Source organism: Cinclus cinclus, chromosome 8 (genome assembly GCF_963662255.1).
Source record: "Cinclus cinclus chromosome 8, bCinCin1.1, whole genome shotgun sequence".
Classification (NCBI taxonomy): domain Eukaryota; kingdom Metazoa; phylum Chordata; class Aves; order Passeriformes; family Cinclidae; genus Cinclus; species Cinclus cinclus.
Window position 1 is genome coordinate 15,269,618 of NC_085053.1, and position 18,431 is coordinate 15,288,048.

The 18,431-nt window shown below is 42.1% G+C and overlaps 1 protein-coding gene across 2 annotated transcripts in view; it reads right to left on the minus strand.

The window, feature by feature from the left end:
- The window catches only part of LRRC8D (leucine rich repeat containing 8 VRAC subunit D), a 40,844-nt gene extending 26,237 nt beyond the window's left edge, over positions 1–14,607 (minus strand). The window contains exon 1 of one of the 2 annotated variants that reach the window (XM_062497255.1): positions 14,502–14,607. The gene's annotated coding sequence lies outside the window, so the exon portion shown is untranslated. Of the gene's footprint in view, positions 1–5,923; positions 6,633–14,501 lie in introns of those variants that run through there. The other variant, XM_062497254.1, reaches the window with a different exon arrangement.
- Positions 14,608–18,431: the final 3,824 nt, after the last annotated feature.

Genomic DNA, 18,431 nt, shown 5'->3' on the forward strand with positions numbered 1-18,431 from the left:
GCAGCAAATATTCAAAACTGCCAGTCTGCACAGACAGTTCAGTCTGAACTGCACAATCCCTGCGCCAGATTCCTCTGTCCCTTCCTCTGAGGTTTGAGGTAGATGTAACTATGCAGGTTGCCAAAAGCCTCAGATAACAGAACAATCAGCCTTTTTCTACAACCCAGATTTTGCTAAAGGTCCCTACCTCATACACACATCTGACAAAAGACTTTGTACGGGATGGGAAGAATTTCAGTTTGGGGTGGAAGTCCAAGATTTGCTCAGAGGGCTTGTACTCCTCCAAATTACTTCATCCCCCTTCCATCAGCTTAGAAAATCTTGGAAGAAATCAGCAGCTTTTACCCACTAAAGTGCATTCCATTCACTATAAAAGATTAAATATGTGAACTAGAAGTTTCTACTGAAATTACATGGTTAGTGACAGTTTTAAGGATGCCATCAGCAGCATTTCAAAGGTCTATTGCAAAGATGAAAGTCAGTTCACATCCTCTCATATTTTCTGCTTAAGGTTAGCAGAGTCAGAAGGTTGAAAAATGAATTCAGATGAAAGTACAAGGTGACTTTAAAATACAAGTGCTATTCCGGACTAATAATACATCTCTATCCACATAAACCCTCCCAAATCCTTAAGAACAGCCTTCCTATATAATATAATCCACTTTGAGGCTTTGTCTGCATAAGGCACTTCAGATTAATTCTTAAGACAAAAAAAACATGCAAATTAAAAAACAGACTTAACTGCTTGAGACCTTCTTCAGATGCTCTTCTTCAGAATCAGAGTGACTCTCAATTATTCTGTCTCAAAGATGTAGAACAGTTGAAACAATTCACTTTAAATTCACACCTTTCAGCTGGCTTGAATAATTTATTATTTGCATGTGAAGACAAGCCCTTAACTTCAGAATGACACACAGAATTTACTTGGGAGTAACTGTCCAAAATATCTCCCTTGGGAGACAGGCCCAGACAACACAACACATCAGGATACTGGTTCAACACCAAACCATTCTAAGAAGAATGCAAGAAGCCACACAATCAGAAAAGCTTGAATGCTGGTAAATGGAATTCCTGACTGTGTATTTGCCAGGTTTTAGAGAAGCATTTCTAGCAGGCACCCAGCCTTGGCTTAAAACTCCTTTTATTCTGACACAATTATCCATGATTATTCTCCCGTCCTTCCCTCCCCATCCCCACCTCTTCTCCCCATCCCTACCCTTTCTCCAGGAGCTGCACTCCCCAGCTGCTCTTCTAAACCCCAGCCTGTTGCCCTACCAGCTGACACATGGGGAATAACCTAAGACAAAATGTGACAGCCCCTTCTTGACAAATTTTAAGCATCACCTGCCTACAATGCAAAGCAGCTTGGAACAGAAACTGCAGGTGCAGAACCAGCAGAGAACTGCTTTGACTTCAGATGCTCCCTCCCCCACAGCTAGGCTCTCATTGTTTTTTCCTGGGGATACACCTTCAGATCAGAGCCACAGTCTGCTGCAGATATAGATCAGCTTTGCTCATCCCACCGTTCTCTGTCACTGGCAAAAAATAGCTCTGGAGAGAGAGGAGGAGGTTTTCAGCTGTTTTCTTCTCCACTTCTGTCTCCTCCCTTGCAGTGAGGGAGAAGCCATTTTCTCATGTCCAGGGCTTGATGTCAGAGTAACTGTTTCTTACTCTATAGAGCAGTAAATCCCCAGATATGCCTATAAAAGAAATTTAATAGTAGCCCAAATGTTCCACCAGCATCCTCAGCAGCACCATCAGCAGGCTTTTCATGGAAGAGCTGAAAGCAGCTGGCTGGCATATTACTTGTTTCCTTACCAAAGGCAGCCTAGAGAAGTGGCTGGAGCCAAAATGAAAGGTCTGCATAGATGCTTCTCCTAGGGCACCACTGATACTCTTAGAGGGTTCAAAAGAACCATGGGAGAGGGACATTTTCCTAGACAGGGTCAAAAATAGATGGAGGAAAAGCATGTAATAAACTACTCTTTAATTTTCTCATAAACAGTAACTTTATTCTTCTCGAAACATTGATTGACATTTGATCCTGTTATGAACAATTCTGAGGCCTCCCCCACAGAGCATCTAAGCTGCATCACATTAAAGCTGTTCCTTTCTCCTTGCCTCTAGCATATTCCTAACATGTAAACAACTCTGCTGTGCACACAGGCAAAGGCACAGCTAGCTAGTGAAAGCTGCAGCACTCAGGGCACCATAGGAACCCATCCAACCCTAATAACCCATTAATTTCACAGGGCACTGCATTTATTAACTAGAAGCCAACTGCTATTAATGCAAATGTACATGTGAAAAATTATCCCAGCGAAAAAGCTGAAGGAACATTACAGACTTATTTTTCACAGACTGTCATGTTTCACAAGCTTTGTTACCCCCGTAACCCAAACATACAAGAAATGCCAGTGTGAATGGTGGAAGAATTGTGACAGACCAGGAGAAAGGCAAGTGTCGGGAAATGCAGCAGCCTTACTGTCTGAGCATTTCAGCTGATGTGACACCACATGATAAGCAATGTTATTGTGACCAAGCCTCAAAACCCATAGGGACTATTTCTAGTTCAGCTTCATAAAAAGAAAAAAGCCCCCAATCTTACCTCTCACCTATTCAGCAGTGAGGTAATTAACAGGAGATACCTTACAAAAACTACTAAAGTTAATGCAAAAGGATTGCCCAGCCATACTTTGTGTATGTTAACTCCCACTTCACAGGCTCTGTGCCCTGGTGAGGCTGGCTCCTTAGGACAAGTTCCAGTAGCCAGATTCACCCGCTCTGCCATGGAATCCTCTTACAGCTCCATTGCTCAACTCACAAATCCCTCTCCGCAGGCAAATCTGATAAGGTCTGGAGGAAACACCGATCCATCTCTGACCCCTACCTCATCCATCCAGGAGTTCCACAGTGACCCCAGAGAAAAGCTAATGTAACTGCAACTACTTCTCTTTAGGGATTTCTTTGCCTTAGGATGTTCCCAGTGGCAGGAATCCAGAGCAAAGTGGCTCTCAAGTTGTGAAATGAAAACAGCTGCACTGCCAGGCTCCAGCACTGGGCCCTAGAGCAGCCCAGGGTGCCTTGGGTGACCATTCCATTGGCAGCTTTTTGCCCCTTTGGTTAAAACAAAACCTGGTGACTTCTTGCTGTCCTTCTGATTTCTGCTGTCCACACCTACTTTACAAACTGGAGCAAATCAGTCATGTCCCAACACCCACTAGCTTCCTTTGGATTCTTTCTCACATTCAAAAATGTCAAACTATGAATTCCAGACCCTGCTTCTTCCTTCCAGAATACCAAGTATCACCCTAGTCACACACACACTTTTCCCCTCCCACTTCTTGTCAAATTCCACTGCCCATACTGACACCAGAGCAAGTTTTATATACTTCAAGCTGTGAAATCATCCACTTCTTCCCAGCACCCCGCAAGAGCAAACTGCTTTCCTGTCCCCTCTCTCTACAAACCAGCAGGTGAACACCCACTCAATCCTGCACATAACGTTTACCAAAGGAGGTTTTGCTGGAGTAAAACAAGCATTCAAGAAGGTCTAGTTTTATAAATCAGATTACATATTCTTCCCTGCAGCTAAAATCTCATCTCTGCATTTCTTATTTTCAGCGCTTTTAACACGAATTAAAGAGGTAGTGAGGGGGAGAGCTTTCTCCTTCCATATTCTGTGCCCAGGCAAATGGTGGCTTTATCACAAACGTAAAGAAACAACCGCTTTTTACAAAACTTCCTGAAGTCTAACTCCAATGCTATCCTTGCAAAGGCTAAAATCCCTACTCATAGCAACTCTGCAGTATGCAATAACTATTATATAGCATTTATAAAGCAGTGCAACTAAATCTTAACTTTTTACTACAGTAAAACAATGTTCACAGCTGAAGGAGGCCAATGTATTTCATTATCTGCAGGCTGGAAAATTTAGACAAATCTTCAAAGACTGAGGCTTTGCAAAGTGCAAGGTGTCAGCTGCTGTACCTTACATACCTGACAACATGCAATGTCACAAATACCAACACCACAAGGTTGTAGCTACACCTTAGTACCACATATCTGGCAGCATTTTTCTTTTTACAGAAGCCTAATCAGAAGACAACAGCCAAGCCATAGTTCAGTATTAAAGGAATCATTACACTGAAAACATGAAGTATTTCAGGTTTAAATTATGAATTATGGCAACAGCTCAAGGTAAGATTATTATGCATTTTCATTCACCTTTCACTCTTACAAATAAGTAAAAATGAAAGTTTAGAGAGTGGCTTTTTGTACACTGTCAGCAAACAAACACCTTGATGTATGTTCACCACACACTAAATATTCAAGATTCAGTACCTAAAGTGCACAGGACTGCACACAGCGTGCTTTTAATTAACCAAAAAGACAAAACACAGGTTATTACCTCTTCTAATATCAGAGTGACAAGACTGTCTTGTTTCAAAGATCTGCCCCGGACAGGAGCAAGAGGGTGTCAATTTACCCTAAAGGATTCCAACCTTCCGTGCCTTTCATGGATTGGTTTTGACTGGCCCCTCATCTTTGACCTACTGCTGTTGAACGCCCCCTCAAATAGACATTATTTATGTTAATTTAGCTGAATTCAAAGGCCCATTTTGAGTCATCCTTTCAGGGTCACCCTGCAGTCAGCAGCATTCCTCACTTTTACCGCTCTCCCAGCATAAAGACAGAAAGCACTCTGGACCCAGGGCTTCCCATTAGACACCCAGCTCAAATGCAAACCTGTAGAAATACAAATTCTTGACTGACAAATGTCTACTGAAGAAAAGCAGAGAACCTGTATGTGAGAATTCCTTAAAATTGGGAATGCCATTACCCATGAAGCACCTGGTATACCAATGCTTCAAAAAAGTCATGAGGCAAGTACAACCCTAGCACACCAAATGGGAACATGTGGCTCCTTCTGAGTGCTGTAACCTCATAAGAACACTTGAATCAAATTTGACATTTATATCTCTATAAATAATGTGTGAGCAACAGCAAAGACAAAGCAACATTCGCAGTTCAGGGAAAGACATCAAAATAAACACGTCCCTAGTACTCAAATGTTAAACTATATGTGGGAATCTGATGATCTTTTGCATAGCTGAAAGCTAGGACACAGAGGAAAGGGCATCTTGTTTTAGAATTAATTATTAATCAATCTTTTCAGCCATCAAATCCCTGCAATGACTCATCCACTTGCTTTACCAAAGTCTAAACTGTTATGGGGAGACTGCAATTCCAATGGAACATCACCCTCCTGAGTGTGATACTTAACCCCGTATATATGAGAAAGGGTTTTAGTAGATTAATTCCTCTCCCACAAGATCATCAAGCCCTTGTCATACCTGGAAAGAAAAATTAAAAAAAAAAAACAAAAACAAACAAATATGCAAAGAAAAGAAAAATAAATTAAGAAAAAAAAAGATAAAACAGTATTTAGAATTTTACACTGAGAGAAACAAGAGAAGATGAAGTCCATCTCAGTCATTCATTGCAAAGCCAGTATTCTTCCAGTGACAGTATATATTGTAAATAACAAGAGGATTCACATCATCAGAAATCCTCAATTAGGTCAGTGAACTATACAATTCTTCTACACTCATTCAGTTTCTACTGTCTGTAAAGAAATTTAGACAACTGTGGATTGACAGAAGCTACTTTTTTTAGGTTTACAAAATTAGGAACTTGATCCTATAGCCCATATCCATGCAAACCTCTTTTCAAAGTTTGACAGCTCTACTAAATAAATTGAGCTGCAAGACTGGAGCTCAGTTGGTGATACCTATGTACAGAGCTTGCTCTTTTCCTGTGCTAAAATTATATCAGAACATTACAACATATTTGCATATCTCCCACACATGCAACTTTTTGCCAGCAGCAGCAAGACGACATCAAGGCTTAGAAAACGTACCAGAAAGAGATAGAAGGAGAGGGTGGAGTTTCCTGCAGGAACACCAGCAGGAGTCCAGCAGCTCCCAGGGAAGGTGCTGCCCTTCTAGGGCCGGATGCCTTTGGATCAGGCTCCCACTCAGCAGTGTCAAATGTGAAACTCCACCCAGGAAACAAAAAGCTTCCTATTGTTTCTCCTCTCCACAGCCTCTTGTTTACTACCAGGAAAACCAGTATCACTTCACCCTTTTTCCAGCAGAATGGTTTACATCTTTCCCTTCTACTGTGCTCATCCTTGGAGCTACCATAGAATACAAGAAATAGGGAAAAAAAAAAAAAAAAAAAAAAAGACTCTGCTGGGTTATCTCCCCTAGTCTCTCCTGTACAGTTTTTCTAGAAGTATTTCCAGTAACAGCCCAGAGTGCTGCTGCTGATTTTAACCATGCAGAAGCAATATGAAATTCACATGACTACTGTCAAGTTTTCCAGCCACACAAGTTTTGCAAAAACATCAATTAAAACAATCTGATCTTTCAACTTTCACCTAGGAAAGCTATAAAAAAATTACAAAGGTAGCTGAATTTTGGGAAAAGTTTGGTTTGCACATTGGTGCACAGTTATTTTCAGAAATAAAGTTATTTTCATTAAAAAATAGAAATCACAACAGCACTGAAGATTTCTGGCACTTGACTTCCTCTGAAGACGCCAGTGTAGAGAAAAAATAAAATCTAATTGAGCCAGGTAAAAACATATAATAAAAAGTCACAGGAAAATATCTGTCTTGCCATGAAGAAAGTATTACTAAGGTGCAAGAGTGAGTTTGAGTGATTTTGGAAGTCAGTAATGGAACCCAGTGTTATTCAAGGTATGCTACACACTAGAAATTCTAACTTTGAACGCTCAAGTTACAGGGAGCCACGGCCTTCCTTCTGTATCTTTCCAGTGGCCCATTTTTACCAGTCCCACCCTACCATAACATCCCAACAGCAAAATTCAGTTAAAATGCAAATACAACCAGACAGTAAAGCTGAAACTCAAGAAAGTCAAATACTGTGCAGGAAAATTTGAAAACAAGCCCCTACAAGCATGATAGGGTAACAATAACTAACAGACCAAATGCAATTTCCCCCGAATCATTAATTGTTTTTCAATGATCATGTTAGCTGCAGAGAAAGTGCCTTTTTAACATAACATGATTAAGACCCAACTAGAAAAAAGTTAAATAATAAAAAATTACTTTTGTTAGTATCAAATCAAGCCAAGTACACCACATATATGGGGATAACATCTACTCCAGGAAGCAGGCTTTTTACCACCAGCACACTTAAGATCTAAACTACCATGGACTGTGGAATGGAAAAATGCAGAACCGCATAAAAGGAAGGCAAACCCTGCTTACAAAATAGCAGTGAGTCAGCTCCTGAGGACTGGTCTATGACTGCTATGAAAACAAGATGCACATTCCTTATGTGCACTCCAATTCTGCAGAATGAAAACAAACCCATCCCCTAAATATGCTGTTCAGTAGGGTAGATGACTTTGCAGAAAAGGTGTCAAGAAACATCACTAACCCATACAAACTTCAGAAAACACTTTCAGCCAGTGCTGATCCAAAGAGACTTTTAACCATGCACTCATCTACTCATGCTTGGGGCATTTAACAAGCAAGAAGCACTGGTATCCTTGGCCTCAGATCTGTAACACCTTATCTTGGGGACACCTCTAACTCTAAAAGGTCCTTGAGATATTCTTCAGAGAATCTTTCTAAAATGCCATGACCTTTTAGCTTGTCTAGTTCCATCATCTGTAATCAGACTATCTAGAAAACCAAGAATAAACACCAAGGCCTTTTGTGACAAGCTGTGAAACTATAAATATTAACAAGCCATTTCATACTGTACCACATAACATAACTACTCCACACATTTATTTAGAGAACATGATTACATTTTCCCTCATTCAAAAATCAAAGATAAATGGTGGGTTCTCATAATCTGTCTCCCTCTTAGCAAGTGCCCTTGGCTACATGCAGCTCTGTCCTTGACCAAATTATAGCTCATTTTGTTGTTGCTGTCTAGGGATATCTGGAGGCTTTCTGGTCTTCTCTTTTTGCTGTTTGCAGATATTATGGAGCTTTTCCTGGTATACTGATTACCTCTCAGAAAAAAAAAATACATTCAAAGAATTAATGTGGCACACATTCAGGGGAAAAAAAGAGTTCAGTAAGTCAGCTCTATCAGTATTACTTGGTTGACAACTATTAAAACAAGGTGTTGACCACTGAATATCATGCCAGCACGCTCAAAATGGAAGCGCCCTGTCCAACCTCTCTGAAAAAACAGAAACCTGGAAACCAGCTCATTTCAGGGAAAGGATTAAAGGTTGTTTTTTCAGGTGTCCTTGCACACCAAATCCCTCTGCCAGACATTGCAGTTTATCATTGCTAAACACTTACACTGCAGAAGTACGTAGAGACCTCAAGGAAGTCAGGACCTCAGCATGTAAAATACAAAATTGATGCATAATACTTGACAGCCCTTGCCTCATCATATTTTTCAATTTCAAGTGTTTGTCGTCCCACTAGCACAGCTATCTGAACAACCCACGCAAGGAAAAGAAACTCAATGGCACTGCAAAAAACCCACCAAAGTTTCACCACCAATGTACGGAAGTGCTATCCAACACACAAGGAAAACAGAAGTAGCTCTGCCCCTCATTAGGATATTATACAAAGATCTAGCTGAAAGTTAAAGCAGGTTTGGGGCTTTTTATGTTGGCATACCTCCAACTATTCTAACAAAGACAGAAGAGGCTGTTGAAATAAACTTTGTTCAATGTTTATGAACGAGAGCTCCAATTCTCATTTTCCCCTCTCCTACAACCTAGACAAACCCTTTCACTGAAGCGAAGAGTTTCTCAGTCGCTGCCTTCAGACTGAATTCTGGTTGAGACCAAGCAAGGGTGCAAAAGCAAATGAAAAGAAAATTTAAGTGAACTGCAGGGAATGGAACTAGCGTGCTAGACCTCACATTTACATCCCCTGAACTAGTTTAATTAAAGGTGAAAAAATATGCAATAAATCTGAAATGAAGATTAACAAAATGATAGAGTTCTTGGCAACCTGATTATTTTAACAAGTTGACAGCCAGTTATTTCAGATTGTCTCAGTTTAAATACACATACCAGGACAGCACGATCCAGAGGAGTGGGCCAATACACTCCAGCAAGATTAGCTGTGCCTCATGTTGCATGTTCTCCCTTCTGATACCTCCCAGCTCCATCACCACCCACCTCTGCTTTCACAAATACTCAGCCATGTCCTGCAGAGGTTACCTGCAGCTCCCCATCCCGTTCCCTGAGCTGAAAAGGAAAAACTGGTATTGCTGTGAACTTGACTGCAAGTTACTACCAATCAGAGACTGCCCACGGACTAGAGAGACTTGAGACAGAGACTTAGGAAAAAACAGCCATTAGTCATCAGCCAAAAGGTGGCGACTTGAGAGGTGATTGTCTGGTTCTATCACAGCCCACCGCTTCTTGCATCTAAAGAAAAACCCATGCAGCACCCCTATTTCCAGTCCTTCCCACCTCAGCCACAGCACAGCAACACCTGCTGCTCCCAGCCTTTGGCAGCACTACCAGCATCTCAGCCTGGTGTCATGGGAGGCAACAAGCCACCAAAACACACGACCTGCCAAAAAGGCAAAGCAGGTGGGACTGCCAGATCCAGTTGCAAACTGGACAGCCAGATGCCAGAGTGCAGCTCTGGTACAAGCAACAATGTGGTGGGGTTTTGGGGGAAAGAGTGGAGCAGCGTTCGAGCCCTGCTTCTAAAGCCTTAAACTACAACTCTTCCTCCATAGTAAAGACTGGAAAAAACAAACCAAACCCAAACCTGGGCAGTGCTGCCCTTAACTACCACAGAACTTCAAAACAGCATGTGGTGGGGCTAGGATCAAAGGGCTCTATGGCATTTTCCTTTCTTAAAAATTTCTTTTCATGGAATTGCTTTTCTCCCCATGTTTCAAATAACAGTAATGTTAACAGTCATTACATTCCTTAAATAATTATTTGAACTGCCTATGAAAATTGTTTTGCAGTCTGCCTGGAAAAACGTTTTACCTCAAAAAGTAGCAGATTCAGTTTCTGAGCAGAAAAAAAAAAATCACTTTTTTTGCCCAGCTCCTGCAGAATATAAGAGTTAATGGAATGGAAAAGAGACTGATGCTTTATTGATCAAAACAATTCTAATTATGCATAGAAGACTTTTCCATGTTTCCAGTAAAACACTGAGCAAAACCTACTTCATGAAATGCAGTCAGATAAGCAGAAAGTTTGCGAGCTCATTGTTCAGCAACAAAGGCCAGAATTTTATATATCCAATCACCAGAGGCAGTGGAATGTTATAATTTCAAGCATATTCTAGCACTTGAAATAATAAATAAAACTAGAGAAATGTATTATTTATGTAAATTTAAAATTTTTCTAAAAGAGGCCCATAAAAATCTGTGGACAGAGTAACACAATATAACAGCCAAACCACAGAACCACTAAAATAATTGAACAACAAAGAGCTGTTTGTTCATTTTTTCCCTTGCAAATCTCTCTCTCTTTCCCCCATCTTTTTACTATCTGAGGTGCAAGGCAATAATGTCACCAACATCTTATGGCATGTCCTTTTTACCATCATGTGCAAATACAGCACTACAAGACGTGTTGGGTGCATCTACACAAGGAAAACCTGGTGTTGGAAAGGCCAGCTCTTCCCCAGTCCAATCTCTCGTGTGGTTTCTCAATTGCTGGAAGTGTTTCACCTCTCCTGAAACCAAATCATGTATGGACAAGGACAGGCAGATCTCACTGTTCGATGCTGCACCTCACTACACTGATTTAGTGCTCCAGTGCTCACCCAACCTCTGAGAGAGCAAGAACTGTGATGGTGCTGCCTTCTTCAAAACAGCATCACCTACCAAAAACAGACAAAGCTTGAGGGAGCAACATACTGAGAATCACTTGCCATCTATCCAAAAGGCATCTCCTGAGATCCCAGTCGAGAACTGAGAGCAGGTAGGTATTTCAGAACAACATCATAATATGTCAAAACACACAGCTAAGAATACTGCAGCCCATGGAATTTGATACACATCCAGTAGGAAACAGGTCTGTGAACACAAAACCATGCAACAAGACATTAAGTCCAGGGAAGGTTGAAAGAGAGCAGTGCTGCATTTTGACCCTGCACAGATTTCTTCTCTGCTACAGCAAGCCAGTGACAAGCCCTGCCAGTGCCATCTCCTTCCTCCCCTGTGCTGTGTCAGGGCCACGGCCCATGGCCAGGCTAGGGTCAGGCTCCACAAGGACAAGCTGGAAACACCCCAGCTCACTGACCCGTGGCTGTGGGGACTGGCTCTTGCTATCATTAATGGACAAGTCATCTGTCTAGGCAAAAAAAAAATATGAGAGCAAAACCACCAAATATGAGTGGAAAAAAAACCAATGTGGGGCTGTTTTCCTGCTATTTTCCAGTTATTTTTCAGTTTCTGTCTCTAACAATAACATTGAAAATTCTGCTGGAAGGACAGGAAGAAAAAAAAAAGATAAACCAACATGAAAATTGTAACACTGAAGCAGGATTCACAAAAGCCCTTTTCATTGCAAGGAATTACTCAAAACGGCATCTCTATCAGCACTAAGGAAAACATTCCTTCTGCCTTGAGGTAGCCTTGCCAGTAACACTGCTGCAAGCAAAAACCAGTTTATCATTTTTTGGAGGGAACTTCCATCAATTTAACTTATTTGTCAGTTAATAAGCTTCTAATTACTACTTCTGGTGTTGAAACACACACAAGGGAAACAGCCCTTGCTCTCCAGTCCCCTCACCATACCTGCTCCTGGCCATGGAGCAGCAGGACCAGCAGTCATTCTGGTTTCCAGTCAAAGGTTAGCATTGCTGCATATTATGTGAGTATAGTAAACAAATAGTTTATACAGACAAGTTGTTCTTAAAACAAATCAAAAGCACATAATAAGACAGCAATGTTTCAGAATATCCTCTGGTACTTCAGGATGCTGCAGCTGCAAAAATTCTTCTAAAACAATTCAAGACTTAAAGCTTATGCCCCCAACAAAAAAAAAAAAAAAATTCCAGATAGAAATTATAAATATACACATACACACTCCATCACAGTAACCAGACCAGACCACTTGCACAGGAAAGTCCCTAGCCACACTTCAACATTTTCCTCGTTTAACTGTATCAGCCAGTAACTTTCTTCTTGCTTCCCAACTATGCCAGCTAAAATCTTACTACAAAAGCCCTTCTAGATCGCAAAAATCTTCTGTCTGCATAAACCATTCCTTTCACAGGACATGATATAAGCAGTACTAGCAAAAAAAGTTCCTCTCATACCAGCAGAGGAATCTGAGAAGGAAGTGGTGAGAACAGGTAACAGAAGTGTGCGAGCAGGAAGGGTGAAAGCAGAGGAGAGCATTGCATCAGTTCAGCCAGAAAAAGGCAGGAAGCAGTAACTGCCCTCACAAAACGTTTATGCCAGCAGAAACTAAACTGCAAAGTCACAACACTACTACAAGAAGTAACAGCATGAAAACACTGCACACAGGTGAGACTGACCAACTTGACTGTGACAGACCTGGCATTTTGTTTTCTATTTGGATTTTTGCGCCATGTTTTGTGTAATGCATAATCTTGAGAAACAAACATCACCTAGAAACTCAAGCATAAGCCATTCCATTTATGTCAAGTGGATATTAACCCTATTCTCCCCAAGAGTTCAAGAGTCAGTTGTGCTGTTCACTACTGATAAGATACTTAGCACGATTTCTTTGCTAAAGCCGATCTCAGAGCTCCAAGCCATCTGTAAAAGCCTCTTAGGAGCAAAACCATCCATGTATTCCCCATCCAGGAGTAAACAATGTCTCCACTTTTCCTAATGAGCATCCTTATAATACAGACCCATCCTGGCTATGTGAAAAATACTCAATACTCACAATAGAGAAGTGTGGGTTAGAAAGCAACAAAAAAATTTAAGACTAATTCAGCACTTTTAAAGACTTGCCTGCCTGTGTTTCCACTCAAATACAAATCTTCACTGTACTCCCTCTGCCTTTTCTTTTTCTTTTAAACCCCAGATCTGCTGCAGGTTATCCAGCCTGCCACATCACATCAACACAGAAACCAGTAAGGCCTGGCTGCAGAATTTAGGTCAGCTCGTCTATGGAGTACATAAGGTCTTCCACACAGCCATGAATTTCCTAGTAATGCTTAAATAATCCCTCTTCATCCTGCTATGCAGCTATTTCACTAGGAACTGCTAGCTTTCCTCTAGCTCCCCAACAAAGACTCTCCACAGGAGGGATGTTTACAGGCAAATGAGCCACTATCTCTTCCTTGGGAAGCAGGAAGATGGTTGTTGTATCAAATAAATGCTGATTCTTATTTCCCAAGACAAAAAAAAAGTGACGTATTCACAATGGATGCTAGAAAAAGAGTCCTTATGCTTTAACCATATCAGGAAAGATATAATCAGAGCTGGAAATTACCTCTACAACATTAGGAATAGTTTTCTTAACAGATTTTAAACAAACCCTCACTGCTTCCACCTGGGTCAATAAATAAAATAACAAAAATGTGACTAAAGATTCAGGCAGTCTAAGCAACAAAGGCTGGTATTTCTGGAGAGAAAGCATCACTTGGGGTGAAAAAACATTTTGTCTCTTCAAAGAATGTTCCCTCTAACAGTGAATTGCATGCCACTGCCATCCTAAGCATAAGTAGTAGCCCTGTTCTTAAAGGATCTCTAATGGTACACAGAAATATGCAAAGTCTTCTCAAAACATGCTCCCCAGAGCAGGAGCTCCACCTAAACTGGAAGGTACAGTTACATAAGACAAAAACCCCAAACTGACTACAATAAATCAAAACCTTGAACTTCTCTGTCTTCATAAAAGATTGAAGCTAACTAAATCTTCTCAAGTATGACAATCTGAAAGATGTGAATGCAAGAATAACTACCAGTTTCCAGGAATGGTTACGGACATCTCAGCAAATAAAAACATAGCAAGCAAGCTGACAGCTAGTTTTGTCTTAAAACCCATCAGTCTGCTACCTCTCTGTTCTGCTCTACAGTTCCCATATAACAGACTGCTCATCAAAAGCCAGCACTGAAGTCTCCCTACTAGAACGAAGAATAAAGCTGAGTAAAAACCTTTCCTCAAGACATCAAACTGCTCTTCAACATTCAAACATTTGTTAGGAGTATTCCTAGCCCATTCTTTACAACTTACATGAAGTCTGAAAATGATATTTGTAAACAAGTACTGAGCGGTACTGCACACTAGATGTGCAAATCAAATTGCCCAGAAAACATGTTACATTTGTTTATGTCCACCTCAGATCTCTTCCAGAACTCAGACACACAACATGCAGCCATGCCAGGCCCACAGGTGTGGCGGTCCTTACTGGGTCTCCATTGCATCACACATGTTAACAAGACCTTCTAAAGAATGTAACTTTTTATAATTAATGATCATCCATAACTTAACTCTGCATCACACAACTTTTCCCATTACTGGCTCAGTACCTGATCAGGCTGTGCTTCTCTGCCCTGCTCCTCTGGCTTCAGCTGGGCTGAGGGCTGGCTCCTGAAGGCTCCAGCAGCAGGAATACCAAGCCAGACTGATGATCACTTTCTCATTTTGACAAGCGCCACAGACTCCTCCTATATAAAAATAAACTGTCGTGAATCAAACTGGCCAAATAAAGTGGTCATGGTAGCAGGGGTCAGAGGAATGCCACTCTGCAACACAGAAGACAAAGGTTACTCATCGTTTTGCTGACAGTGCTTCATCTCTGGGGAAGACTGAACGCATCCTTGCTTTAATAACTTTGGAACTACTCTAAATGAGCCTATTCTTGAATATTCTCTCCTATTCTTGAAGAGCAGAGATCCCAAATGAGCAATTTGTCATTTCCCACATATTTTCTTAAACATATTGTCTCATCCTGATTTAAGCAAGAGCACTGCTATTTCTACATCATCACCTCCCTAGAGCACCAGAAAAGCCAGACCAGACCCCAGTGATGTGGTAGCTGCACAGTGCATGTGCTCCACACAAACACTTTGATGACACCTCAACTACTGCATTACAGCCGTATGCCAGGCAAGCACACCACCTTGAGTCAAATGAGTTGCTTGGAAAAATCTTAGAAAACACCTCTGTCCTCTGGATGAACAAAACAGAGAACGAGTGGGATTGTCCCCCTCCTTCTTCAGCCCAAAACTTCCACCAGCTAAGACCCAGCACAGGCTGCCTTCACCTCCAGAGACCCAGAGGCTCCAGGGCTGTGCAGAGCACACAGAAAGCAACAACCCAGCAAAAAGAACAGCCAGACTCCAGCAGGTAATTCATGAATATTTATTTCAGTTTGCTGCTTATTAAGTATGCCTTGTTATGAATCAAGTATTTTACAGTAATTGCCTCCAATCAACAAACACGGGGAAAGCTGCTGCGTAAACCAACGTTGTTCCATATCCAAAAGGAATCCCTTAGCAACAGGCAGGATTCTACAGGACTCTCTCTGTGCAGCCAGCTGGCTGCCACTGCCTTGCTGCCCTTGCTGCCCTGCTGTGTGCCCAAGGCGTTCCTAGCACTGCCAACCACAGCACACTGTGCCAGGGTGCCAACACCAGTGCAGCAGGCGCTCCCTGCGAGGGCAGCAAGCCCCAGGTACGTGGCACAGGTACAGGGACAGCCCTCCTGAGTGGAGGATGCTCCACAGCCAGAGACAACCAACTGCATCCCTTGCTTCAGCCCCCAGCCCGTTGCCTCCACCCCAGCACTCACCCACCTGAGCTGCTCCCAAACCACCACAGAAAAAAGGCAAACCAAGCCCCCCTTCCCACCAAATCTCCCTCTAATTTTTTTCTGAGGCCTTTTCAGGGGTGGCACCCACTGGCACTCAGAAGCACACAGGAACAAGCCCTGTGTCAGGATTTCCACTGAGATTATTTTAAAGGTCAGCAGGAACCTGCTGTTCCAGGTTTCTTCTTAGCAGTAGAGACCCAAGATAAGGAGATGGGGAAAACACTAGTAAAATATGCCTTCATAGATTTTTCTCCTTGAAAGGGCCTGGGGGTGGTCAAGTGATCTCAGGACAAGCAAATCTTTCTACGCAGAACTGGAGATTTCAGAGACTCTAGGTTTTTAAATACATGGAAGAAAAAAAAACTGTGATCAGATACTTTCCAAAGGTCTACAGCAAGCAGACTTCAGAACAGACCTTTGGATCATACTCGAGGACTAACAGAAAATGCTCACAGCCATGGGGCCATTCACCTTGGCTGCTTCTATAACCCTATTTTTTCACGGGGTCAGAGAGCCATGTAAGAAGGGCCTAAACAAAGTACACCGTGCCCTGCAATCCCTCCTCAGCACTGCCCCAAAGCCATTCCCGAAAACAGCAGGCAAAGGCAGTTCCCACCTTCAAAGTAGGAGGACTGTGTTTTTTGAGAATGTATCAGCATTTAAGGAAAGGGGCCAGGAGAGGCTGAACAGCACCACCATCACACTTGGTAAGGCTGGGAAGAACAGGAGAGCTTGTCTTCAAGAGCTGAAGCATAACCTGAAGGACTGCTGAGGAACATCACTGCCACCCTCCCCTTCAGAGAACAGGCTGAGCACATGGATTGGATCATACCTGGAGGAAATGTAAAGGATAACAAAGGACAAAACACTTACAAAATTTTGGTTTAAAAAAAAAAAATCTAAAAGCAGAAATTCTTACATAAATCATAGCAGTGCATAAGTAGATGTTTGAGCAATGCCAAGACTAGTGAAACATTCTTCCCCACAGCTCTAACCACAAAAATTCTCATGGATTTTGTTCCAAATCCCATTTGACAAATTCTCACTTTATGCTACTTCTTTCACCTCCCTCTCCCACTTTTGAAGTGACAACCTCAATTTATTAAAACAAAGCAACATCTTTCTTACAGAAACATCTGCTTTGATACAAGAACTCACACTCACTGGTATAGTCAGTATGTGGGACTGTGGCTATGAAGGAGATTAAATAAGGAGCACATGCACCACTTCTCTTTTAACCTCGTCCCCTCTGGCACTCATTCACTTCAGTACTTTCCTTTCAGGGCCCTACAGCACAGGGAAAGACACCACATTTACATTGGGGTGTTGGCATCAGCCAGTGCCAATTTCATCTGAATCACAGCCAGGCACTTGGCACTTCAGGCATAATACATGCAACCTCCAAATGCCACGTCCTACGTACAGTAGCCTACATGTGGCTGCCTCCATTTGTACAGTCACTTGAATCAAACATCTTTTCTATTAAGGAAAACAATACTTCTGATGCTTTTAACAGGGAAATAATCATTGTTAACAGAGTGAAAAGAACCTAAACAATGCACTCAGAACAAATCATGATGAATTCTGTAGAGAAAGGAAAGGGAGGGAAGTCACAGTATTTTGGGAAACTAGTAGAAATTTTGGGAAAAAAAAACCCCAACCTCAGCTAATTAAATAAGTAAGCAGATGCAGCCATTAGAGGTTTAATTTCAGCACAACTGAGTAATTCTCAGCTCTACCTTTATCTCCAAGTACCCAGACAACAGCAGATATTTGACAATCTCTTCATGCCATCTTCCTCCCTTGTTGCCGCATAAGAAAAACAACAAGCCTGCACACAGGAAAAATGTAATGCCATCAAGAGAGAAAAAAAACCCCAGCACAGATACCTATTGTAGAAATACTGTCAGAAGTAGCACGGAACCTAACCAGATGAATGCCAGATTTTGCTGCTATCTCTGAGTAAGTTTTGCAACTAGCTGAAGATGATTTGTGGCCACCCTACTACTTTAATATTCCTACTCTCTTCGTGGTGTGTGCCTGGGAAAGGCATCTTGCCCAAAGCAGAGGGTGGGCTGGAAGGCAGGACTTCCCCTTTCAACAGCAGTGCAAGTTCAAATTTGCTCCAGCTGGTCCTGAAACCACACTCCCTTTGGAAAGCACCTTAGGCATTGCTCCTGCTACATGGGATCCAACAGGATCCCACTGCCACTCCCTGCGGAGTTCCTTGTCCATTCTAGGGCCCTGCTGCAGTTTTTCACATGACACCCAACACCCAGTTTAATTTGGGAGCTCCCCGGAACTCCTCCCTTCTCTTAGTGGCCACCTCCTCTTCCACCACCCATGAGCCAGAGGCTGTGTGCAAACCCCTCTCCACCTCCTCTCTTCTGCTGCAGACAGCAAGAATATATTAAAAAAAAAAAAAAAAAAAAATCAAACCTTGCTGGCCAACCAGGCAAAACTTCTCCCTGCTACAGCTAACTCACTGCTTAACCCACAGGCAGCTCAAACAGCAAATAGGTAAATGATCAGACACTGAAGAAGTCTTAATATGGATGGGGTGACAGAAATCAGCAGCTATGAGAGTTTGGAGGCCACCATCCTCTCTTCATGCACAGAACAGACAGCAGAGAAGGGGCTCTCTG